This window comes from Bombus flavifrons, chromosome 3, assembly GCF_040668555.2.
Source record: "Bombus flavifrons isolate JBK064 chromosome 3, iyBomFlav1_principal, whole genome shotgun sequence".
In the NCBI taxonomy this organism is placed as follows: Eukaryota; Metazoa; Arthropoda; class Insecta; order Hymenoptera; family Apidae; genus Bombus; species Bombus flavifrons.
This window is the reverse complement of record NC_138444.1, coordinates 2,327,379-2,355,363: the sequence shown is the minus strand read 5'-3', so window position 1 is coordinate 2,355,363 and position 27,985 is coordinate 2,327,379. Positions and strand designations below refer to the sequence as shown.

The 27,985-nt window shown below is 39.7% G+C and overlaps 2 protein-coding genes across 4 annotated transcripts in view; both read right to left on the bottom strand.

Annotated features, from left to right (window-relative positions):
• LOC138190152 (short-chain dehydrogenase/reductase family 16C member 6) overlaps positions 1 to 13,405 on the bottom strand; it is a 150,585-nt gene extending 137,180 nt beyond the window's left edge. Inside the window, exon 1 of the mRNA XM_069132736.1 lies at positions 13,396 to 13,405. The gene's annotated coding sequence lies outside the window, so the exon portion shown is untranslated. The remainder of the gene's footprint in view (positions 1 to 13,395) is intronic.
• LOC138190121 (serine-rich adhesin for platelets) overlaps positions 1 to 27,985 on the bottom strand; it is a 58,678-nt gene that overhangs the window by 20,694 nt on the left and 9,999 nt on the right. The window lies entirely within an intron of this gene.

Sequence of the window (27,985 nt, the reverse complement as noted above, 5' to 3'; positions counted from 1 at the left end):
CGATATTTTTCTTCCACTCCTCCGGTTAACGTTGAATTTTGTAGAGATAAAACGATTCTTCTCTCGTGGTGATTATCTTCATCATCAATTTACACGAGATATTTTAATGCTTTGCGATCGATAGATTTTTTAAAAGATTTATACAGATACTTGTCCATGGGTAATTTAAATGAGTAATTGTATCGAATATTTAAAAATAGTCAACTAGTTTTCGAATAAACTATTTTCTACCATAGCTCGTTCTGAATTACATGGAAACCAAGCATCCTTTATTCCGATAGAAATTATTAAAAACTATATAATATTCCCCTTACTCCATTCTTATTCTCGGATAACAGACACCAGTGTCGATTTTCAATCTCCATCATCCAATCTGCCACAAAAGAATCACCACGAAAGATTCAATTGGTCCAGCAGAGATCTCGAGACGCAGAGGTTTCTTTTAATTTGATAGTGGCTCGATTAAGCTCCGCTAAATAAGAGTCGTTCAGCCTCGCTGCTCGAGGATTGAATCAACCGCCATTGAACCAAATAGCCCGAGGTCATTCTCGAAAGATTTCCATTAACAATCTCGTATTAGACACTGTTCATTTTCTTTCTACAAAAATCAAACAGTTTCACCCACGTTTACAAATGAATTCACTGTCACTTCCATATAGGAACATGGTTTGAACGAAGACTGAAAATGGCGACAAGAAATTTCAAGTCCACCTGATTTCGCTCGAACGAACGGTTCGTTGAAATTACGGTCGAAGAAATTTCAGGCGGAAAAAGCCAATGCTCAGAGTGGACGATCAGGTTCAGAAAGTATTATAAGACAAGAAAAAAGAAAGAACGAAGAAGAAGATGAGCAAAAAGAGGGAGAAGGAGAAGGAGAAGAAAAAAGAAAAAGATAGACTCATCATCGAGGCAGCAGCTTCTGTCGTCCTGCGTGCGAATAAAAGGGAAGGGGTTCCGTTATGAAGAATCGTCAATTACCAGGCAGCTTCCTGCAGCCGCCTTTCCGTCTTGTTGCAACGGTTTTTGCGCCGCTCTCCGCTCGTTCCTCTAGGCATCGGTAAATTAATGAATCAGCGACAGAACCAACCTTGCTACGAGTGCTTCTCCGCCTTCTTCCTACGCTCGATTTCTTACCGAGACTCGCCCGTGGTCGCGATTATCTGCTCCGATGCAAATTGAGCTTCCCCCTTTGTCTATTCCCGCCAGTATGTAGTTCGTGTATACTGTTTCTGTGGAAATAATTTTCCTATTTTTGAACGGTAGTTTCCCCTTTTTCGAAGACGAGGTTAAGGATTGGGAAGTGAAGGGATAACGACAGTAAAAGTTGTCACGCAGTATCGTAGACTAGGATTCGTAGTTGTCGTTATTATCGTATTTATTATTGTCCCCTAGCTTCTAGCTAGTTTATCAACGTCGCACGAGAAAGCAGATACGAGAGCAACGATGTTAACCCGACTGTGTTCTCTGGATCACCGATAAGAGATGTCCTCGTTCTCGAACTTCTTCTCCATTTCGGTTTTTTCCATTACGTTCCACGCTTCGAATTACATATTAGAATTATGCAAATCTTGTTTTCGAAGAGACCTTATCGAACCAAATACTCGCGATAATTAACAGAGATTCCCAAATTCGAGATTCTATCTGTCCACACAGCGTGTAACGCTCTACATTTCCAAAAGAAACTACATTAAGCTGCGCCGACTAACAAAAACCCAATCCTATTCTTGCACAGATAACAATCTTCCAACTGGATGATCCAACGATCCTCTACTCCTCCTTGAGAATACCAAATGAACAGAAGAGAGAACACGAGGAAATTCGTGACGTTATCAGCTCTCATAATGCAAACCTACCACTGTATACATTGGCGGAAGAAACACGCCTCGAAGGGATCATCGTCTCCCATCGTCTCGCTAATGTTACAGCCATCCACCACTCTTTGCTTTCCGACGACGCAATCAGTGCCTCTTTCCACTTTCTTTTTCCCCCCTTTCTTTTTCTTCTTCTTATTTCTTCTACTCTTTTCTCCCTTCTCTTTTTTTCCTCCTCTCTTTCATTTATTTCCACGAGCGATCGGCGCGTTTACATTGATAAAGCGACCAGCCAGGGACGTTTACCCTGGAGGGGTCAGTGTCACGTCGTGGGCCTGCAGAGTTCGTTGACTGAATAAGCCGAGGCAACCTCGAGGACCGGTTGGTCCACCCTTTCGTCCCACCCTGCCCACTGACAGTGCCGGAGCTTTATCCCTTGTAGCCCTAAGTGCATGGGATCGCGTCGACTACTTAATCCTCGATCGACTGTTCTTCCTTTTTGTCAGCTCCGTTTCAGAGTTCCACCTTCCTTCTTTCCTTCCTTCCTGCAACCTGGGCCTCGCGTCGGTTCATCGCCTCGTTTCTTCTTCTTCGATTTGCGCCGATACGTAGCCGAACTCTATGTACGTTTATACATTCTCGCAGATTAACTGTTTCCCATAAATGAATAGACAATCGCAGTATATTTAATATTATGCAACGACCTTGCATAATACCATAAGCTGTGATATTTTGTACGATTAATTAAGGAGTCGCTGTGTGTCATTCTCGGTAAGAAGTAAATCGCAAATATCTGACAAAGTTTAGAGCGAAGAGTAACTTTGCAATGTAAATTAAGGAATTGTGAAATGGCACCTAGGTAATAGTCGCGCCTACGAAGAGGCTTGATGACGTTTACGCTGCACCCCGCCACGCAGTAGAAACATAATTTACAGTCAGCCCGAGTGTAAATAAGAGAGTGGATATGCGTGCAAAGAGGTTGTCGACGCCATGGTCGTCGACCAAAGATTTCCAACTCGTGCGAACGTAGAGGTAACGTTCGAGAGGTAATCTCGTGGCAGAACTCCAACTTCCTAGCAGTTTCGGTTAAGTAAATAAACTGCCATTTATTTTCCCCCCTTGATTTGCGCTATTCAACCATACATTCGAGTAGATACGTCTGTCTATCTATTTAACATGTTATATTAATTATACAAAATTAGTTATTTCATTGTATAAAAATTTGACGCAGATAAGAATAGTAATTTCTTGCGAAAAGAATTCAAAGTTTCGTCTTCGCATCAAAGACCTATAGTTAGCAAGAAGTAACCGGCTACCTATCAGTTTCCAAGCTGTAGTATAGAATTTTATCGTACCTATTAAAATTCACAATTCTTGGTGAAAAGTCGTAAACTGCTATGGGACCCATAATCTCTGGCATTATTACGCGCGATTTACATTCGTAGTCTTGCTTGTCTGGCTTCCACTGTTTCGAAACGCGGAAAATATTGATGCTTAAGTTATACACTCGTTATCATCCGGCATACCTGTCATTGTAGCGATATGCTCGTGGTTATAAATAGCTGAGAAGATAGCGCAACGACCACGTGGACCTCCGCTATTTTTCATTGTCCCGCCATTTTGATTGATTTACGAGAGTTTCTTCTTCTGCAAAATGGCGACCATGTATAACGGGTCAAAATCAACTTTGACAGGAAAAGAAAACGATAGAAGTTTGTTTATCGTCAAACAAATAAATACACGATAAATATTTGATATATTTTTCGAAACGTACGTTTAACAGGAGAGGTACCTCCCGCAGATAGAAGTTTCGTAAGAACATAAGTTTTGCTTCGTTATCGTAGGTACAACATACAAAAAATACGATAGCGTTCGCTTCCTTTTGCATTATGTACCCACCGACGATTGCTCGTACACGTAGTGACCCGGATAGAGCAGATCGACGAAAGTGATAAAGTAAGCCGACCCCGTGGTTTTATAATCTTATGTATTTATTATCTTATTTGATTGAGAAATATGAATTCATGAGTAAGAAACATGACTGTGGAACGATGGAGAAAGATAGAATAAACATTTACTTTCGTTAATGACTGTGTTATTTCGGATTTTCCGTTGAATAGGATGGTTCTTACGAGTTCATTGATTTCATGACAGAGAGAATGAAAACGTTATGAGGACGTATTAAATAGAAATTCTTTGATACTAAAATTACGAAATACGATTAAAAATGATTAAAGAAATGTTTCGCAAGTGTGGGAAGGTATACATGTGACGATAATAGAAGAAAGGCTCAAAGATTAAAGGATGAAGAAAACACTCGATAACTTAATCTTTCGAAAAATCAAATACACGAACAATCATCGGAATATAATTTAAGAAACAGTGAAAATAACTTTCTCTGGAAAGATGCACCCTAAGATATGTATAAAAAGAAGGGAGAAAGAAATGCTGGCAGGATAAACGTCGGTTGGTGGATCGGTCATAGCGTATGGCATCCAGCGATTTGCCGCATTTCTTCTATAAATAGACGCGTTGCGACGCAGAGCCGCGATATTGTGCGGTTGATATCAACATCCTGCAGCAATCGGAGCTTAAATTTCCATCGATACCGTAGAATTTTGTGAAACGAAAATTTACGAAATCGGATGGTAGCTAATAGTCGAAAATTAGTACTTATAATATATATGTATATTAAGTAAGATGTGGACGAACGATTACGCAACGAGAGATCGTGAACCGAAGAACCGAGCGATCCTTGACTGATGTTAGTCAAACATTAGATAAGAGAATCGTTGACAATATAGCGCATTAAACATCGCTACTATCATTGCTCTAACTATAGATAACAGGCTCGTGAACCGACAAACCGAACTTGACACCCAAATCGAGTCCGAAGCTCAGGCTTCGTATGTACGAGAAACTGCTTCAACGCATCTTTCTATTTCCTCGAATCATTGTTTCAATTATTTAACATTTACCGTTCTAATTTACATCGTTAGATGCTGAAAATTCTCAGAATACTTACAATTAAATTATATTTTATAATCGAATATTCTCAAGTCTTTCAAATAGGATTTTCATTTCGATATAATTGCTATTCTATAATTCTGATCTAAATGCTTCGAAGCGAACGAAGAATTTCAATTCCTACTACGTATAAAGTAGCGAGCCTGAATGCGGGCTATGCAAATGAACCCAACCTTTCGGGCTTATGTACGGTGTGTACGAGCCATAAGGACCGGATCGATAAGTCGCCACCTCGACGTAAAAGCACTCGAACGATCGGGTCGAGATGCCGTAAGTGGCGGGAATCATCTGCCGTGCCACGGCACCGTTCCATAAACCGAAGGATCTACGAGACACGCTAACCTTCCATTCCCTTCCTGCAGGGAAACACCTAAAAAATATACCTATCTATCTTTACCAAATTCCTACTTTTTTCTCCCTTTCATCAAGAACCACAGATAAAAAACAGATAAAGACGATTCTATTACGATACTTGGATCATAATCTCGACACGATAGATCAGCAACTTACAAGAAGAAAACAAATTCGATAAATCTGCGCGTTTTTTGACAGTATGCGGCAAAAAGAATACGAAAATACCAGTTCTGGATGTAGAAAATTCCTCGAGTTTAACTTCATTCACGTTTAGTAACTTTGTTCAAATTTTAATTTAAGCCTATCCTGACTGATCCAGACTAAATAACTCACGTCTGCGATTTTTTAGACGTTTCATTTTTCTAGCAAACCAACTATACGAACTCGGTTCAAATAAATGGTGTTCTACCATACTTGTTTGAAAGTTTTTAGTTTCGATAGCGAAGACCAAGGAGATATAATAGGTTGGAAGGCAGTTCGAATGCAGTAGACTTCGAGCTGGAAGATCCTCGATCATCCGTCATTGGAGCGTAGAGGGACCGTTATCGTGGATCTCGGGTAACCAGAATCCGGCAGTGACGATCGTATCGGTCGGAGTTCTTTCAGAGACATTGATTTTCCATAAATACAAATGCCATGCTAATTAGCTGCCAGTTGCACTTGACGAGCTTGATCCTCGATCAGATCAATTTTTAAATAAATTCCAGTTTCCAGATTCTGGATTTGTGGCTTGAATCTCCGTATGCCCGACAATGACGGGCTTCTCTTGGATATTTTATCTTGAGTATCGACTATTTGAATCTCGATTTCGATCCTATTCAAAATTCCGCAATATCATGATAATTCGAAACGCTCCAAACACGATTTCATATTTAAAACTCTCGAAAGTCGTAATAAACGCGTTGAATCATAAGCGTCGATAGATTTTGATTTTTTAAAGTTTCGAGAAATCTTGAAAACTCTGATGGTTCAAAGTTACAAAAGCTTGCTGATATTCAACGTTTTATATTTTTCTAATTTCCTTTGAAAATAAAATAATTTCTGTAATAATATCGCATTACGAAAAACAGAAAAAAAGGATTCTCGCACACTTTCGTATTTCATGTCGACCAAATATCCTTCTCGCTTTCTTTGTTTCTCTTAAAAAGACTTTAATGTATTGGAACGAATTTACACAGGTCGGCCAGGTCGTCACTGGAAGCCCTTATCTCAAATTTTTTCCTTCTTTTCGTTCCTTTTCTTTTTCTTTTTTTTTTTTTTTTATTTTTAGAAGAAAGTCTCCAGTTTTGGGGGACCTAACAGAAAGACATAAATAATTCATTTTTTCCATGGTTTTTGCTAATATTTACGAGCGGTTTGACGGTTCCGGGTCGATAGAACGAATCAGGGTTTCCCTGAAGGACTCTCGATCACATTTGTTACGCTTCTGGATCGAGTTTCCGTTGCTTTTCCTTCGTGTCCCTTTTTGGAAACGCGCTTCGTCTTACGTACCCCTATCTTCACCATCTTTCCCTCGGTTTCGTGTTTTCGGGGAAGTCGTTTTCGTCATATTACTGCGTTCTTCGTCCCTTTGATCTAGCAAACCTTTCATTAAACTTCATCTTGGAATTTTTCGAAGAAAGGTTGTATTCCTTTACACGCGTAGTGTTAAAATAAAATTTGCCCTTTACATCCGATCGTGGTAATATTTCACGTGTACTTGTATTTTGCCCCCTCTTATATAAAGCACAAATTAAGACGAAGTAGACCTAACTCAAGAAATTTACGATATCGTTTAAGATATTGGCTGTCACAGCGGTCATCGGCGAACGTTCCACTAAATTTTTTAGGATGACTGATATACGATAAGTTTTATGGACTAGCGAATGTTCAACAATGTGAATAACTTAGATGACATCGTCGAGAAAAAAATGCACAAATACGCTGTAATATTTAGCAAGAATGAAATGTTAGATATGATATATAGTATCTAATATATTTCGATCTATCTAATAAAATATATAAAATTCAGATGCCAGTAAATACATTAAAGATCAACTTTTTATTAATCTCACTTCTGTAATGGATTAATCAAAAATCCGATCTTGCTCATCTATCCACTTTGACAACCATTTTCCACGATTAATAGCCATTCTATCATTAAAATAGTCTCCAACAGATAAAAGCTATTTGCTTAGCTGTTAACAAGCGGAATATCGCTATCGTACAGATGTTCCCGCGTTTATTTCACCAATAAAAAGGAAGATGGTTCGCGTAGGTAATCGATGACCTCGATCGATTTTTCGCCGAGTGGACTCCCAGAGATCGGCGTCGATAAATTAACGGTGTTATCCGGCGATGTTATCAGCAAGAATCTCGCAATCAGCCGCGGTCGCGGCTGCGGCAGCGAACCGATGAACGATAAGGGTGTTGCTAATTGCCCGTCGTTGCTTCTAATTGCCCGCGGACACGTTATATTAACGGCCGAGCGTAACGGTAACGATTACGTTAGCCAGACGCCGAGACGTTCCAATTATGTATGTATATATATGCATATAATATATATATATATATATTATATGACGTATTCGCAGACGGTTTCTGCAATTTATCGCAAATACCACGTAGGTTACATAGTAGTTACAGAACATCAAAGTTTCATAGGGATAATTTCGTGTTCCTTATGGAGAATTTTCAACCGTGCCTTTTGGTGGTTACGCATGTCGCCGTGAAAATGCAATAGTATGGAAACACTTTCTACAGTCTCTGTATGCTGCGTTTTAGGTGCAGAGTGTGAAGATGATGACTTTAGTCCTCTAGCCATTGGCTACAGTGTGATTCACTCGGAAATAATTTTTGGAAAGTTAGCACGCGCTAAGTTGCTTCTCTAAACTGCATCGTTTATCTGTTTGACCGTTTGTGGATCATGGCTGAGAGTGATGCATAGAATACCATAGTTGTATATCTATCAGATAACAAACATAGTAGATTGTAAAAAAATTCTATTTTCTTTTGAGTAATCGATAGACGTTCAGGCTGAAATCTCCGGTTAATGAAATAGGCAAGAAGTTTAGAATTTCGGGCACAATTCTTGCAGTTATTACTGCGAGAAACCATATCGAGAGGACCAGGAACGTGTTCGTTGCACCCGGGTCTCCTCCTGTGGACGGTCGGTTATAAATGGTTGGTCGTAAAAATTGAGCGTGTCGTGCGAGACCGACGACGGAGGGAACGAGAAGGAACAGGCTGATTCGATGAGAGACGAGGGTCCGAAACACTCCGTGCACCGCATTATGGTAGGCAAAAAAGTATGGGACAGGCTGCAACAGTCGCTCGTATCCTCCCGAAGAGAAACTGTTTCGGTAGTCAGCGAACAATCACTTATACAAAGTTCCAAATAGTTTTATATACATCCGTATAAAAGTGCGTCGGATTAATAAACTAATTCGTCTTCCTTCCCAAAAAATAATTGATTTTGATCTTGCTCAAATTATTGCAGAATGTTCGGCGAAAGAAGAAGACTGTTTATGAAAAATGAGAATAAGATCTTTTCGTAAGGGTTTTAATTTCATAGAAAATAAAGTTAACAAGATGGTGAATGAATATTTAAAATCAATTACCTCGTAAACGAAGATCCTTTATTCCGACTTCCTGCCTCAATTTCCGCTAAAGAATCCGTTCTATACAAAGATCGGTTCTTCGGCCGCTCGAAGAAGAAATACGAAGCGTTTCGAGTCCATCGCTACCCTTTTAGCTCGCAAGTTTCTCCATTCCCTCTCTGCGATCCTCCATCCCGTATCGTAACCCATAAATCATTCCGATGCCCGCTAGTGTCGCCTTTCCATACCCACATGCTCCACCCTTTTGTATCTCTTCGTCTCGTATTTTCGATCTAAATCGCAACCATTTTCGAATCTTGAAAAAAGAAAGGAAACTTTGTTCTCTTTATGAGGTGCGAACGGAAATGATTTCGAAATTTGTCAAACAGCGTGGTCGAGTTATGCGGTTCTCGGGCGATTCGACAGCCTTCCAGACGATCTATCGATTACCAGGCGTAATCGAGATCGCGCATAATGCGACTGTTCGGTTCCGTTGTCTTCTGATACATTATGTAACCTTCAAAGAGGACTGCAGTCACGCAGCCGTGCTTTCGTTTTCATGAATATATCGACAACGATCACGAGGACCCGCGTGCCGATGCGACACGCTAATTCTTCGATCCGATCGAGAAAAAGAAGAAAGAAAGTAGAGGCGCGGTACGTGACGAATGCAATGCTGTTCACGGTGGTATCCCATTAAACAACGTTCCGACGTCTTTCTACTAAATCGATCTGTGTCTTCGTCTAGTAAATTTACGTTGCGCATAAAACGCGTTATTATTTCAATAAGAAGGGATTATTTTGCGAGACGCTTTTAGGGTTCTTTTTGATATTTATGTACATATATGCGTACTTTATGTCCTTTTATGTAAGGTGTGTTTCTATTGCTGGTTTTAAGAGACGTTCTCCACACGGAGGAAGAAGTAATTAATTCTTCGGGCTGCTACTCGAATGGTGTAAAGCCGCTTATCGACGAATAATTCTATTTGAGCATGTGTCTCGTGTTTGTTCAGATGATCCGGTAGATCCACCAGAGAAGACCGGTTGCTCTTGGTGAAATCGGATCACGAGCAAACGATCCACTTGGAGAGATCGTAAATACGACTTTCTTGATATCCTATGTTTTATTTTTGTAATCTTGTACTTTTGGATATTAAGATTACAACAAGATATTTATGTCAAGGCGTTAAAGTATCGATAGCTGTTTTATAACTTACATCGTAAAACAGTAACCTAATACTTAATGTTTGTATTACATTTTTCATGATCGATAGGCAATCTTATCTTATTGTTAGCGCTTTTGCATCCTACGTTCTTTCAACATAGAAGATACGAACTAAATTTCTTCGCCATGCAATAAAAAAAGAAGATATCTAGAAAATTTCCAACCATGTACTTCGAGAAAAATATCGAATATCAAACAAGATAAAACGTAAAAAGGAATGCATCAGTGGTTTCCCACGTCTCAACTTCCGCTCTGCTATCGTCCCTTATCTGCCATCAAGGAGGAACGCATTCGGACGAAAGCTCAGCAAACCACAGGGTAAGATCATCTGTTGACCTTTGAAAATATCGATCATCGATCAGACCCTAAACTCACGACCATACTCTATCTCCTCGAAGGAAGTATTATCTCAGGTCTAAGCCATATTTGCAAAATGGCCTCGTCAAAACAGACACGAAGAAGACTATTTCTTAGATTGTTCCTTCGTCGAAACCTTAAGAGATAGAAAAGAATTCCCTATTTCTGTTTGGACTGACACGGCGGCCAAATATTGTTCGTGAAACGATTCGCAGTTCGACCGAAGATCGAGGGTTATCCTTGGAGAAAGTTTCAGATTCCGTTAACTTGCTAACTACGAAGTTTAGTTTCAAAAATCCCTTATGGGCTGGGTAGTTAAAATCAGCCAATGACAAGTATACTCATCGAATGCAGTTAACTGATTAAATCTTCTCCTAAACTTGATGGAAAATTTGAATAAAATGAAGCTTATTTTGGAGTTACCACTTATTGTTTTCAGGTGCACTCCGATTTTCAAACATCGAAATTCTATTAATTTTTCCAAATTTCTACGAATGCAGAGAAAGAACTATATTTTAATCCTGCAAAGGAAAATTGAGTCGGTTGTGTGTCACTTTTTTAATTATTCTAGACTTCTAAAAAATGCAAGAGAATTACGGGATAATTCTCAATGCCTCTACTATGTTACACGAACGTTCGTTAACCCTAATTTTGCAGACGTTTTTCATTTGTAAAAGTAAAGATAAAGATTCCTCTCGGAGAAATTCCAGGGGTGTTTCGCTTGGGTCGTTAACGATTCGGTTTACGATGGAAATAATAAAGAAAGGGCAGAGGAAAGGGTAAGTCGACGAGGAAAGGAGTCAAGGGACGGCCATAATTTGCCATTTGGTCATTCCCGTTGAACAAAGGTGTCCTCGGACGAAGTGGAGAAGATATATAGGTAAGTGGCCCCGTGGTGCAAGTGATTCACGCGACAAATATAATTTATCGGTGAGTTCCATTCCTTTTACGCCAACTTCTTTCGGAGAAGACAAAAAAGAAATTGCTAAGAGACACGATTATACGATAATTATTGAATCAATTATGAAATTTTGTACACAAGATATTTCAACAAAAATGGCGAGAGTCATTCAGCATCATAATAATAAAACTTAGAGAGTGACAAATTAAAATGTCATGAAGAAGCGTAGAAACCTTTTATCTTGCACATAATCCTAATAAAAAATAATAAAATAATCAAAATATTCTTATCGCACGAATGTTAAAATAATTTCATAAAAGAAGTCCGACTTGTTCTTGTAGCGAATTCGTTTCCCGAGACCGAGTGGTCGTTTCCTCCAGCATTGCCTCGCTTTTTCGTCGTCCACGGACTTGATTTACATGAAACAAGTGTCACGGCTGGATATATTTAGACGTGGCGTCGTCAGGGACCGATTCCGCTGTCTCTTGCACTATATCATCCGACGAACAGAAAGCCACCAAGAGGAAGAGGTTCTTCGTTGTTTTTTATCCTCTTTTCTCCAACCGTAACACCCATTGTCAACCTTACGAATCTCTTAACGAGCCACGAATTTGTCCGATTTATACGAAATCATCAGTGCTACTAGTGAATCATCTATTGTTCGTTGCTTCGTCTTTAAGATGGAGATGCGACAGTAGAGATATTCCGGCAAATTTGTACCAACAGATATGTAGACTTTGTTCGCTGTCATATCTCTTGGAATCCATGATATTAGCCATCTTAACGATACTCTTTGAACGGTTGGAAAATTAACACGTTGACTATCATGCTAATTTATTTCACCGTAGGAGCCGCAATAAATTGAAACATATTTTGAAAAATATTATTTTTTGTGTTTTGTACAGTTTTTACAGCGTTATCTAGATTGTACGGGTTGCTAAAAATTTGCTTTGGTCCATGAAATTTATCTTATTTTAATCAGTCTAAAAAATTTCGTAACTTCGGTCACTCTATCGGTCAACATGTTTACAGGCAAAAATTAAGATAAAAAAATCTTTGTAGAAGTCACGAAATGCGATTAAAAAGTAGTTAAAAAGGCGCAAAAAAGAAGAATGTTACGAAAGTATACCACGTGATGGTGGCTTCTTTCTCGGAACAACGGAAATAAATCGCGGTACTCCCCTCTCGCGTAGGGTAGAAAGACATCATTTGTCTCGTATTTTAGAGTGCTTTTTTCGTACGGCCGCGAGTCGCGGAAATCGTGCTAATACTGGTGACGCATAAATAAACTTCTATTTTAGCCAATTCTACGATTACCACGACGAGGAAGCGGTTGCAGCGTCGATGGGCCAATCTCGAAAAAAAATAACCGATGAAGACCCATCGACGCATTCCTATTTCAAAACGGACACCGGTCCTCTTGCATAATTTTCCTCTTCTATCGTTCCTTCTTGTCCACTAAAATTTAGATCGAAGAATTTATAAAACGTGAGGAAACCTGCATCGAAATTAAACATCACCGGAAGATTAATACTGCGAGCGATATAGGAAGCAAGGCACTATCAAGAAAAAGGCTACAAAATCGATCGACTAACTACTTCGTAAGAAGGCTCGAACGGGAAAAAGACGAAAAGAAAAAGATCGAGTCCAAGGTTAATCGCTTTGTCGTTCCTCTTAATAATTCAAGTGCGACTCGCGAATTGGCTTTGAAAGGTCGACGGGGTTCGAACAACGATACGAATGCGGAGAACCGCGCGGAAAAAGGGGAGAAGAAACGAAACGAAGATCGCCAGGTTGGCCGTGGGGTTGTTGCCATGCAAGGGGTGGAACTCGCGCAGAAACGACCGCACCCTCGGCACAGTAATTGATTGAACCGCGCCCTGCGAGGGTGTTAGCATGCCCAGCGACGACTTCGATGCTTTTTCAGTTTGCGAACAAAAGTTCTCGTGTCCACTATCTACAGGCCATTTCAAACTTAATATGCTGGCAAACTGACAGGAAAATTATGGTAAGTTCTCAACAACGAGCAACAACAACTTTTTATGGCCTACTTATACTATAAGAGGACAGCGAGTATAACTCTATTTTGACAATCAGTACATTCACGTACTTGTACTATGTATCGATCAGGTATCTAAATACTAACGATAATGTACATTCTGGTCCCAAAATAGAAAATCGAAATTGATTAATTTCGACATTGGAAACATTCTCTAATATTGTCTATTATCCTAACAAAACGATACAAAAAAAGGAAGAAATAAACGCCAATTATCTTTCATCTTTTAGACGCTTCACCAGTTTCTAGAGCTTTAGAAATATTATCCTTCATTTTCTAGAATTTATTTTCGAAAGGTAATGGTTTTCTTTTAGTGAGATAATAAATTGGTAATTTGAAAAGGTTAAACATAAAGGAAAGAGCAAACACTTTATCGTATAGATAGAAAGTTGCATACGAAGGCAAACGGTCGGCCTGTACGACGACGTGGTTATATGTACTGCAACACTTGGCCAGGCAGAGAAGCCAGGAATAACGGCGAGGGTGCTGGCTATCGGCGTCGAGTGCAAGTCGAGAGCTGGTTTGGTGGTGGCGATGACGACGTTAAAGGTGGATGTCGAGAGTTGTGGTGGTGGACCGTCACGCCACATAGTGTGATAGTGGCGCATTAAACGGCCAACCCTCTAGCCAGCACCCTTGGGCCAACCTACGAGCTCGACGACCTCGAGTCGCGGATCGAGTCAAGATTCGAGATCGAGATTGAAACAAAGAATCCGTTCGAGGTCCCTCGGTAACCAGGAAGAACGTAATAATTCGCCTGCCGTTCGTTTTGCTTCGTTTTACATTTTGCGATACGCTACACTGCATACCCATTATTAATTTAAAATTACGATCAAGCTTTTTGTACTTATATGGCCAAGCATCCAACTTATTCAACTCGTCTTAATGTTGACAATAACAACGACATACCGATATGCAAAAAAAGACGTCGATAATTCGATGATAGTTAGTTGAGACAATTAGTAAAATTTAAACCCGTCTTCAGACTCGCTGGATAATCGAACAGGTCTTCAAAGAAGGAAGGAAACTCGGAGGCTGGCACATAACTCAACTTTCTGTGTCGTTTCACGGAATATGCAAAACGTAGCGGGGAATTACGAGCTTGGACGCATGAATCTTGCGTTCTCCGTGTACCCTGCAACCCCCGAGGCAGCCAGGTGATTCACGATCGCTTAGATCAACCACGAGTCACACGTTTGCGGGGCCAAACACGCACGCCCTGAGAAGATCGTGGGCGTGTTTCATTTGCAAACGGCCAACGTTTGCACCGAGCTCGTTCGCTCGTCTCTACGTTCTCCACCCTCTTCTTTATTTACCCATTTTCCCTAGTTATTTTTCTCTCTGCTACAAGTACAAAAGAAAAGATGATCGTGGTCAATTCGTTGACCGAACTAGTCGTCTTTTCTTTGCCGTAGTTGTGGAGAGAAAGGATGTTAAGATGAATCAGATTGATTCGGAGACCACTTCTGGAGGTTTCTTCTGCAGGTAGAAGAGAAAAAAGACATGAGAGAATTCCATAGGATCCTCGAAGGTAATTGGGCGAAGGTTCCGCGACTTTCGAGCCCTTACGACGGTACAAACGGACTATTGGATAAACATTTTCGGTCAGTAATCTGTAATAATACTTCTAGCGAACAAATGATTGTACCCCTCCAACTAGTTAATAACTTAAAGAATCCTGCAAGTTTTTCAATTAAAGGAAGCTCGGAAATTTAAAATTTTCCTTGTCAGATTCTTAGCGATATAGTCGATGAATTATTAGGAAACGAATGAAGAACGAAGAAAACGAAAGAAAAAAGGGAAACAAATACATCGATTTTTTAAAAATACAAAACGTTTCAAAGACTGATATAACTAATAAAGAAATTTGTCGTATTAATAATCTCGGAAAAAAGAGAAAGTTCCTGCAAAAGAGGAGAAAAGCTTCGATAATCATAAAAGAAGCATGTATTAAGAAAAGAAAGCAGTTTGTTCAATTTGAACGAGTTATCAGCGTATTTTTTCGTCGAGGCGGAGGAATCGGGACATTTCTCAAACCCCATCTTTATTCTCCGGTTTCTTGGAGGCGATGGGTGCAATGACCTCAACAAGGCAGGGGGATGATATCCTGGCGAGTAATTAAAAGTTGGAGGTCGAAGACGAGGACGAGGTGGGGCTCGCGTGTGCGCTCGTACGTGTAGCCAGGGCTGTGGATCTCCGCGAGATCCGGCCCCGAATACCGAACAGGCTTCGGAGTTGTTTGACCAGCTGCTACGAACGAACAAACCCTACCTCTCTCCCCCTATGTCCTCCTTTCCTTTCCTTTTTATTTCCTTTCTCTTTCCTTCTTCTTTCCTTCTTTCTTATCTTCTTCGCAAAGCTTCACTAAATTTTTGCAGTACTTTTCATTCAGGCATCATGCAGTGTCCACTGGAATTCTTCCGCGTTAGTTCGAGCGATGGTTTTATTGGTCGTAATCGAGTAACATCATCTGGATTGAATATTGAAAAGTGTTCGATGCTCGTTTAAATTTACATAACCCAAGCACGTATTAAGGAAAAATCGCTCGATAACGTAAGATAGATTGTAGATTAAGATACTCTAGACTTTAAACTTGCTTTGAAAACCATAGAAAGTGTAGAAGATTTATTCGGAATATTGTATTACGTTTAGAGAATAATACTTTTCTATTCATCTCGCAAATTTATCTACCAACAAATATAAAGCTATTATCAGGAACGTCTTTATACAACGTATAATATCATAAGATATGCCGCATACCGTCATAGGGAAAAGATCATTGGTCGACGCCAGAAATATACGGCACTGCGAACGAGTTGACCGATCATGGGCCACGGATGGTCGTTGGGTCGGTTGAACAGACCGTTGTAACAGTACCTCACGTGCCATAGGGATCCCATAACCGGCTGCACGTAAAAAAAATACACTTCGGCGCAATCGGACGGTCGGGATGCAACGGCGACGCTGAGGTCGACCATGATACAGCTAAGCTGAAACACGCTATCGTTCCATCCGAGAAGCTCCGTCGTGATCGAACTTTAATTTCTACGCAAATCGATCGAATCCTTTTTATTTAGGTCTTCTTTTTAAGAGATTTCTCTTTCTAACTTCTTTTTTCATATCTTGATAAAAAGATCTAAAGGAACAAGCTACCGTAAAACACAAGGAAGAAAGAAGAGAAGAAAAATTTGAGGATCCAGCTATCCCGAAGACCGCGTTACCACAGTTCCTCTTTGGAGGTAGCAAATGGCGGGCAGGTTTAAAAATACAACGCACGCGACCACAATTATAGATTATAGACCGCTTAAACGCGTATTTATCGCGATATCAAGACTCAAACAGTCTTTGCTACGTCTACGTCTCTATAATACGCCACGGCTGGCGAACACTTGTATTTGATTAGCGGATGTCGCCACGTACGCCGGCTAATACGTGTCCCGACAACTGATTCCTCCTCCTTCAGCCGCAAATAATGAGACACCGTGTCACGCTGACGCTTTGAATCGCAACCACTCTTTCGATCTACCACAGCAATTTGCCTGTTCGATTAGCCGTTCGCTTTTGGAATGCAATAAGCTACGAAAAAACTGGAAAGTGTCTTTCTCGTTGTTAATTGGTATAGCTTTGATTACGAGTACCGTTATCGATTTGGAAAATTTGGCAATTTTACTCGCCATACTAATATTAATATCATAAAGATGGGAATTAGAAGGGTATCAATGAATTTATGACTCCGATGCAAAGGAAGGTTTGTTGAAATAATTTCCACTATTTAAGAATATTAGCAAATATCGAAATATTGGCGAATTCTTTCATTGTGAACAATTTTTCCAAAGAAAACAAATCTTCGTATTCTAATCTACAAATCATGGAAGGACTAAGAAAGGACTAAAATTATCAATTAACATAATGCATTTGGAAAAAAGTTTTCTTTCGACATCGATGAATCTTCCTGCAGGATGAGACATCTAGAATTATGGATACGCCTCGCGTTTCGCGTGGCCGTGGGTCTTTTTCATCGATCAGCACATTTTTATCGTGGTGCCGCGACTCGATCGTTTTCGGTGACGTTAATTAACAGGCATGCGCGTATAAATTTCGCGAGCACGCCAACCATCAGGAAAAAAATTAGTGTGTTCGTACACGTATACGCGGTTGTGGTCGAGCGAGCAACGAAACCCACCGGCCCCTGGGATACGAAACGTTGGATCGAATATTAAGACGGATCGGTGAAACAGCAGGAAAAAGAAGAAACAGGCGCAAAAAGAAAGACACACGCGAGCTTCGAGAGTAGCGTTGGATACTTCGCCCTTCTAACTTTTGAACGCACGATTTTTTAAATATAAATCGACGAAACGTTGGCAGGTCTTTGTAATATTTTGCCGTACAACGTAATCAGATTTATTGCAAAAAGGTCTGAGATTTTGGAGAACAATGGTTCTTCGAAATATTGGATGGTTCGTTTAATCTTAAAATGGAATTTTTCAGAGCGAGAGCGACTCGAGGCCATCGCTGTTCAGGAGTTACCACGCGCGGTCAATGCCGTGTAAAGTCTCGTTCACGGGGAGGCATTTTGCGTCGGCAAAAAAAAAAAAAAAATCACCTGGTCGGATCAGCCAGGTTCACCGAAGTTCTTATATGTACCTCGTTCTAATTTCGTTCACTGCCATAAACGATACGACGCTTCGAAAGAAAATACCTAAAGAAATTTCAGGTGATACCTTTATAAAGACATCGCATAAAGACAAGAGTCGTTTTACGAATTTCGAATTTCAACGTCGTTACCATAAATATTCGTGAAAAAATGTGAAAATCACATAAAATGGCGAATCTGCGAAGAAGCTCATATGACCGAAAACGAATCAGGATATCTTAAAAAAAATTTTACAGGAATCAGTTAATTACGTCTATTGTCGATATTTGTCGATCGATTTAATTGTACGAGGATCGAGGACCAATGTGAAAACGTTAACTTTATTTGTGCGAACAAACTCGCGTGAAAGCAAGACTGGCACACGAGAGAGGATGATTCATCGGAGTTTGCCTGTTGCAGACGGATCGACCTCTTTCTTCCTTACAGCGGTGTGGTGTGGCCGGTGTACAGGCGCATGTTTCCGACCCGTGCACAGGTATCGTGCCCGGTGGTGTTGGTGCGCTCAACAACCTCTTTCCTTGCTACCGCAAACCGCAGGCGCAACCCAATTTGTGCCCCCAAAAAAGAACCGGTAGAACCTGAGTGTCCCTTGTCTCGCCGCTGGACATCGTCTACACGAGACTGTCTTCGTCGTAAGATCCGATTCAACACATTGGGTTATCACTTTTGATTGTTGATGTTTAACTACGACGGCAGAGGAATAGAGTTGTGAAGATTTCATGAAAGAGAGCCTACGTTTATAGCAATTTTAAAGATTTTTATGATACTATTGTTACACCGTTTGTTGATCTCATATACCTCGAATTTCACCTTGCCATTTTCCCATTTTCTTATATCCCTGTTGTCTCTACGAGTAACTTAAGTATATTTCTATATTTCTACGTTCTTATAATTTTACATCTACGTATCTTCTAGTGTACTTCTTTTACCTTCTCACATCCCTGCGTTCTTAGTATATTTCGTATATTTCTATGCCCTTATTTCTATATCCTATGCCCTTTGTTAACACAACCTTAGACTCTTAAGTTCCATTTCCACAACCATAAGCGGCCAACAACTATCAGAGAATTCCACGGAACCTCCATTAACAATTTTTACAAGACCATTAACAACTTATTGCAGCGAAAAAGAAAGGCATTGATCCACGCACAATGAGGACCAACTCATCCAGTGAAACCTAAAGGTCAAGCTACGAATATACGATCAAGAACTAGCTGGAAAGGAAATGAAACGCGAAGCTTTCTGTTCTGTCGGTGGCAGCCCTTACGGAGGTTCTCTCGAGAGGCGTGCCCGGCTCCCGAAAAGGAAGAGGAAGTGGCTCTGGGGCCAGGCTCGGACGAAAGGGAACGGCTTCCATCGCTTCCACCAGACGGAACATCGTTTTTGCGGGAACTGAGTTCGCCGACACACCAATTTCTTCCCCTCTCCGCGCATCCATAGCGAAACGTGCAATTAGAGAATATTGTCTGAAGCGAATGGTGCTCGTTGCACATGGCGTTGCATTCACTATTGTGCACGTGCACGATGCACGAAGACCAGCCACAGAGTAGCAGGTTTCGCGTTTTTTGTCGGTCGAGGCTGAGGGTAAAGGGAGACGTGGCGGAGAAACACGTGCGAACCACATGCGTCTTCGCTCCGGGGGTCTCTACCCTCCGGTGTCTCAAACTTCTAGGTTTTTAAAATGAAATCTCTTTCTAGATCAACGTGCGCATCTATAGCGTTAGGTAAAATGGCTCTTTCTATTGGTCGCTCACGGTATGTCGATTTGAATGATTCATCAGCTCCGATTAGGCTCGAGTTGATATTATTGTCGGCAGGTGTGGATATTTTGGACTTAGGGGTTGATGGTAAGTCGATTATGTAAACAAATACAATTCGGGATAAATGTGAATATTTTGAAAGTTAAACGTTTACGATTTACGGTCTTTGTGTATACATATTCGATTTGGTTAAGGTCAGATGATTTCTACCACAAATCAAACAATAAATATTTCAGTTTATTTTGAAAAATAGTGGATGAAAGGAAATAGGGAAAATGATCGTAGGGCCGGTGAATAAGAGGAAGAAGAGGAGAAGAAGGGACGTTAGAATCAGTTACAGGCGTGGCAGTTTCCTCGTCGAATCGCAATCGTTCAATTTCCCTATCAGTGTTCCATTAACTAAGAATAAATGAAACGAAAAATATCGGCTGGTAAAAATAGCAAACGACAGGAAAAGAGGGGAGACCAATAAAAGACATAGAAAATAAAAAAGAAAGGTATCGAGCACAAGTAGTAAAGAACTTGAAGAACCATGTTCCATTCCCTAACTCGAAAGAAACTGGTCGCAAAAGAACTCGCGGATGCCTTGACGCGATAGGGAAAGAAACTGTTCAAGATGGCCGATGAAACGTAATCAAACCATGATATCGACTTGTGCCAACGCAACGCGGAGAAGGCAAGGATCTCTATTAGTTATTGCCAAGCGGAGCGAGATATAAATAACGAAGTCGCGATAAACGTACGGGTTTCGACCGAGACCCGAGCCGGCATCGATAATGATGTTGGCTGACAAGTTGCACCGCAGGTTGCACGCTGGTACCTACATAACGTACTTACAAGAGGCAATATTCCAGCCCAGAGGACCGCCGTGACTTTCTTAAGGAGAGTCCACACGACGCGATACATTCGCTCGTAAGAGAAATCGTAAAATTACCATAAAATTATCGTCGATTAATCTAATATATCAAGCAAATTATATATTTCATTTTATTAATATTTATTATAAAAAAAGCACCCAAAAAAAAGAGTTGATAAAAACACCGGCATATAAGGCGTTAATAATATTTCTATACCGTCGCAATTTTCAACTAGTGATGTAAGAATTTTTAGAGCATGCAATGCTTTATCTCTTTTCCCTTAGATTATCAAATAAAAGCAACAATACCAGCCTTGGTGTGAATGCGAATGCTCTGTCTTGAACCAAACATAATATATTCTTCAATTATATGCTTCAAATATATTCTATATTGCCGTAGAATTTTAAAAGTTAAATTATGTGTACCATAAGATGGGAAAGGTGAAAATCGCTGCTAGAGCGTAACAATACAGTTTATATCAGAGCAAAAGTCTTGGTCTATGGAAAAAATGACCTTCCTTAGGGTGTTTACGAAATATTCAAATATAATCTGTACGATAGAAAATGTGTACTTGAAGCAGCAAACATGTAAATGGTTTGAAGGTTCTTCGTTACAATGTACTTGGTAAACGTGAAACGCGTTGAACGGTAAATAAAAGACAGGAATATCTCTAACGATGGAAGATCATCATCGCTTTGCTAATCGGAGAATCAACTTCATTGACATTTGTGATACGATGAACGTTTTTAGAATTTCAAATGGAATTCTAAGGCAGTCCATCGTACTAAGTGCCTCATCTTTATCGATCGTCAATCGGCAATATCCAAGACAAAACGTGTTTCTAGACATACGACTTGGTCCGGACAACAGGTTTCAACGTTTCACGACTTTCATTGCCGAAGGAACTATCGATATTGTCACTCTAATATCTCGTATCGCTTTTTAAAGCCCAACACACAATTCCTGAAGCCCTAAATTTCTAGATTCCTACACAACCAAATGAGTAAATTTCACAATTCGTAAATTTTGATATCAATAGATTCCTAGATGGTATGGATGATAACTGGCTAAAAATTCATAAATTTAAACATTTTTCGTGAATACCTAGATTTCCAATCGCCTAAATTAGTAAATTCCAAAATTACAGAATCTTTAAATACTTAAATCTCCGCCAAATACCTAAATTCTTAAATACGCTTACACATTGCATATCGGAATTTCATCCGTGTGAAACGAGCTTTAGGCACACGAGTCCGCCTGTGTATAAATTGGCCAGTCGCGCACGATTCGCCCGATACAGAGAGATGACCGTTTGAGAGGTTTCGAAGGCTCTCCTCTTTTCATCCTCTTGCGTTCGTTTGGTTCAGTCCTACGTCTTGTGCGTCTACCAACACCATTATCGCTTCACGGAAAATAATTTTTGTCTAGCGCCATTAAGTCCATCGTGGTGAAGCGACGGCCATTAACGAGCGTCTTACCATGCTCTGTAATTACGTTCGACGCCTAACGGCCAGTTTCGAATTTTTCTTCGTTCTTCTTGGCTCTTCTTTGCCGTGCGAGTCTTCCTTTTATGTATGCAGCTCGAACGCCACACCAGTCGCACTTGGACGAGACGAGGATCTTTCCATCGTCATCCGAGATGGTGACGATTTTATTTAGTATTACTAGACTACGGATTTTTATGAATTTACCTGAAATACAAAGACGCACAAATTTACCAATAATAGACACAATATTTGAACGTACATCACGATACGCAGTTGGTGAAACAAATTTCTATTTAATTTTCATCTTTTTAATTAGTTCCACGAAAATGGGCATTTGCATAAACATTCGCGGTCTAATTATTACTTATATTATATGTGTAGCTTAAAATAAACGATTAAATATACTAGTCAGCAATTACAGTTACAATTACGCTTGTTCCACATATACGTAAATATCATCTCACCAAAATTCAATGAAATAAGTGATTTGAAATATCTGACGCTAGCAGCGTTTACTGTTTAGCTACATTTAGTATGCAAAAAGCTATTAATTAGCGATTACATATACTCATATTCTTATTGGATCTATCGAGTAGAGATACACGAGGTTAGGTTTATGCTAGACACCTTTGTACCGTGATTGCAACGAACTTCACGGCTAGTTGCACGACGTGGTGTAACCAGCACTCATTATTTCAATTTCTTTGCTCATGTTGCTAGTCACTGTTACTTTACATTATGCGCACTGAAGCAACAAGCACATAGTAACCACAAGTGAATTTCATTAATTTTATTTTCTTATGGAATTAACAAATAATAAATATAAATGATCTATACTTAAGACGAACACGAGTTTGCATAATAAATATAGATATTTGCCTCGATAAACCGTCGGATTTTCATGTCTCGTTTCTTCAACAGGATTTTTTGCTGCTATATGATCGTACGAGGTGCACGATAAAACAGGCTGGGTAGGACAGGTACGAAGAAGTGACAGGCGTTAAACGTGTCGTTGCGAAGTTACACGTGTACAAAGTAGAATGAACCGGGCTCGCACTTTTTCTTTAATTAACAGTAATTTAACGAAACGATCCTTTAGCAATAAACGAACCCAGGATATTTCCTTCTATTCCCTACCTGTTGTCCTCTGTTCAATCTACTCTCGATAGATCAAGAAACTTCATTTGAAGTGATGAGAGCTCGATTATCAGGAGAAGGCTCGTCCTCCGTGATTTTCAACTGGTTACCAATCTCGATATGTAATTCTTTGAATTTGATATCGAGTTAATTATACGAAATATATTCGTTATTTAATATACTCGATATTTCTATTTTACTCTTTAATAAGAGAATTTTCGTCGGACTTTATTAAAAAAATATAGTGGAGCCTCTTCATAATTTTGCATGCGAGAACTATTACACAATGAGATTAAATATTCGAATTTTTAATTCGGAACGTTATTATATCTTACGCTTAGGAAGTTCGCTTAAAAATTTTCTTGCAGATTGCACGTAAAAAGTGTAGCATTCTAAGTTTAGAAACTTATCCCGGGACCTAGGAACATTTTTGTTAGGAGAAAATTTCGTTTAGATTTCGTTTTGGAGAGGATCCGGAGGCGGGAAGATGAGGCGGTGAGCTGGTTCGACCGACTAAATTTACTCGAAACGGAGTGACACGTGGGAAATCCAGACGACCAGCAACAACGTCAGTTACGAGCCACAAATATAGGTATAGCTTTCATAGCATCAGAGTCTGATTACGATACATCGGTTGCGAGAATTTCCCAACAGTCATTGAATTACTGGCTAAGCCTAGTTTCGATCCAGCCTCGACCACGCCAGAAAAAAAGTTCATTCTCCATGCAAACTCAAGGAACACGACCAGTCTACTATGGAAAATTATTTCGCCATTGAACATTATGGAACTCAGAACGAGAGACGGGCAATTGAAATTTCTTATAATATGATATGATCTAGTAAATATATAATATGATGTATGATGTAGATTTTATCGATGAAATTGGTAAAAAATTGCATGCTCATTGCCGATATACGTAGACATGTAGAAGCTGGCGTCGTAAAATTCATAGAAAATTAACTAGGGTAATAAAAATTTTCACAATCTCTCCCGTAAAAATTCCGCTAGGAAAGTCGTGAAGCATCGAAGAGATTACGACATCGACCTCGAATCGATTCCTCCATAAAATCCATCTGTTTCTCACGAGAAGTCGGTTTTAATTCGAAATCCAGAATCGTCGATGTGACACGAGCGTCTCACGCCTCCTCTCCGTTTAATTTTAATCGTTCTATCACCGAAAATAAATTTCGTTCGGGACACGACGACGCTTTTCGAAAGTCACTTTCGATTGCGTAACGTTCGAAAGCGTCTTCTGCAACCTGTTCGAAACCAGTGGCAGGAAGCGAAAAGTAAGAGAGAAGGAGGACGTTTACAATTGAGATGCCCGATTGCCGGGATAATTTTAATAAACTCGTTGGCGTAATTACTCGAAACGTTTGCGACTTTCGTCCTACTTCGGACAAGCTACTGAAAGTCGTTGAAAGTTAATGGAAAAATAGGGGAAGAAGGAATAGATAGTGAGGATCGGTGGAAGATGAGAAGTTGAGAATAATTGAAAAAGAGGGAAGAAAATAGAAGCACAGAAGAAATGAAGGAGAATAGAGGAGAATAAAGGAAAATGTTGCTGAGAAATTAAAAGAAAGAACAGGGGAAAGATCCGAATACCAAGAGAAGTTTGAACATCTGCCATTTCTAAGAAATCCCCTTCCGTTTCTCAATCCCAAAGGTTCTCATCTTAAAGAATCGCAAAAATCCCCGTGTACACAGGGGATGCAGATCCAAGAGAGAGATTAAAGAAAACAGGAAATATCGGAAGACCAAGTGTGATACCAAGAAAGAAAAAGAAAAGAGAAAAGAATCGAAATACAACGGGGGGAGGGGAGAAGAAAGGAACGAGGGGGACAGAAAAGAAGAGAAGGAGAAGGAGAAGAATGAGAAAGGTAATAAAAAGAAAAGACGGTTAAAAAGGGAGGCTGGAAACACGTGATAGAGGACAAGAAGAAGCTCTGCAGGATACGCCAACAGCTGCCTCGTTATTTTCAGGACTTTAACGCTGGACGAAGCCTCCACAGGATTCGATGAGAAACGCAACGCTTGCTTCGAAGACTTCGGCCTGAATTAAACCTCGAAATTAACGAGAATACCTAGGCCGATTTATGACGATGCTTTTTCTTCTTTAGACACAAAGAAATCCGACGCCTCGTTAGATGCTATGAGAAGAACTTAAATATTGGCGAGAGATTGGAACCACCCAACTCGACGAGGCCTTGCTAATTAATTCTTGTTTATATAGCGAATATTATGACAACGTAAAGATTTGGATATATTCCTTCAGCTTTCTAGAGAAGCACAGCCCACGCTTTCTGAAACAGATTTCTCCTCGCTGATTATCAACATGATTTTATTTAACTATACATATCCGGAATTGTAACAAAAGCCAAGATCTTCCTTTTTCTTATTCTACAAGAGCTAGGAACAAAATTTTATTGCTTCGCACACTGTTCTTCATACTTCACCAGCCTTTCTAAAAATAACCAAGGAACTTAATTCCTAAGAAAAGATTCGATTTCCGTCTCCTAATCTTCTGAGATAATCCAAAATTCTTAGGGTAAAAGTAATTCAACTCTGTACTAGCGAGATTCTTCGTTCCATAGTCCAGTAGAATTTGTCACCCGGTATACGGTGGAATATTCGACACGAAGAGATCTTGGCGCGGATCTACGAAGGGTGAGGGGTCTAGTGGAGGCACGACGAGGGGGATTAACATTCGTGGCGTGTAACTGAACGTCTACGTCGTGGCACGATGCGACTGCTTCGGTCTCAGGGACGCGAACACAGGGACAAAAGTCTCTGGAATGGAATTCAGGGCCGTGTTCCTCGTATCCATTCGTTCTTTCCTTTCCACATTTTTAATCTACCCTCGATTAATCCGTGTAATTTTCATCAGATCCTCGATAAACAGGTTTTCTCCGTTTCTTCCTCGTCTCTCGTTTCTTTCGTACAAAAACGAACAAAATCATTGGGAAAGATTCGTCGAGCGATGAGTACGAGTCGAGTGAATATGATAACGTTGATAAGACGCATAAATTGTCGAGCGACAGGTACTATACTAGATGGTGTAATAAAGATTACTTAATTTTAACCACTTACCATTTTAACCATTTTAACTGATTTTAAACACTATCTTATAAACTCGTCGCCAAACCACATTATAAACTCTTTAGATTGAAGAAGAACTTATGCAACGCCGATCATGAAAGAATTAATCAAACACTAGCTAAAATTTCGCCCCAGTAAATGGTGATTTATTGGAGTTACTGTGGATTTACTGTATGATTTATGGATTTACTTTGTCTAATTATCTATAAGTAAATTCTAAGATTAAATTCTGGAATTCTATCGTCTCCGTCTAAAAAGAATCTCAAGATTATCTATCATTTAGTAATAAAATTCTCGTTCTAGGCATATTCATATTTTTAAGTTAGCAGGGGGAAAAAATTTGTCACATTTACTATTATAAATCTGGAATATCTTCCATATTGGGCTCCTATAAAAATCGTTAGGTCTGTGTAATCTAAAGAGTTAGAAAACGATAAAAGAGCTTTACACACGATGGTGGTGGTAGGGTGGTTGACGGTAGTTGATAGATAAAGAGAGATTGCTTATAGTCCGCGCGTGTACGTACAAGACCCGGGAGCTCCGCGGCTTCCCCTTATCTTATCAGCAGGACATTGGACCTGCGTGCCGATGAATCGAGACGATAATAAATAACCGCGAGGTTCAGTCGACGCTACGGCGCCAAAAACTATCGGAACAGGTGCCTGAACCAGGCATAGCTGATCGATACGTCGCCGGAAACCAACCAAGAAATGATCGATGGGACGAAATCGCTTCTCAGATTCTTATCAGATACAAACAACATTTTCATTTTGTTTCTTTCCTTACGAAGTTTGAATTATGTATATACTAATGATTCGCATCTCGTGAATATTGAATCGAGTTAAGTTTAACTGAATCGAGTCTGATGTAGCTGAATCGCTTAAAATATAACTGAAGATTTTAAGTTGAATTGAAACGAGTTAAATCGATCAGCTAAATGGAAATTTCAAATCTTTAACAATTTCAATATCTAGATCGTATCGCGAATGGAATAACGAATATTGTTCGAGTTTGATTTTATAGGTTTATTGTTTGAGATCAAAGTATCTAATTTATCTCGAAACATACCCTCCATCTTTACGATCTTTATTTTTACGCACACCTTTTTCTGGATTCCGTAAAAACTTATTCTCCGTTGTAATAATATTATTGCTTCTCAGATTTTTCAGTCTGGTTTATCGTTTACCTTTAATTTATTTTTCCTTCTAGACGTATCGTACCCCTTTTCATCTGAAATCTCGAAGACAGATCCAAGCTTCGCAAACATTCTGTAAGATCTCTGTGCGATATATCATCAAAGATCGCTATCGATATTCTGCAGCTAATTGAAAATGAGAAGAGAACGGCACGAGATATATTCTTCGAGGGTATTTATGTTATATCATCCTCGATTGAGAACGATACTGTCCTTCTCGCCTTTGATTATTACACAATCGGGCAATTATTAATACGTTGGACCAACCAAATGATGACACGATGATGTGGAAAACATTCGCAACGAAACCAGTCTCCATGCTCGATTTCTCCTCTCAGCATTTTATTTTTAAACCACCGTTATTTAATTAATAGTAGCAATTAAGCGCGTGTAAACTTAAATGTGTGTATATCAAATAATTAAACTTTGTTTGGTTTCTGTATTATCGATGAATTTAATCTTATCCTAGATACTATCTTTATT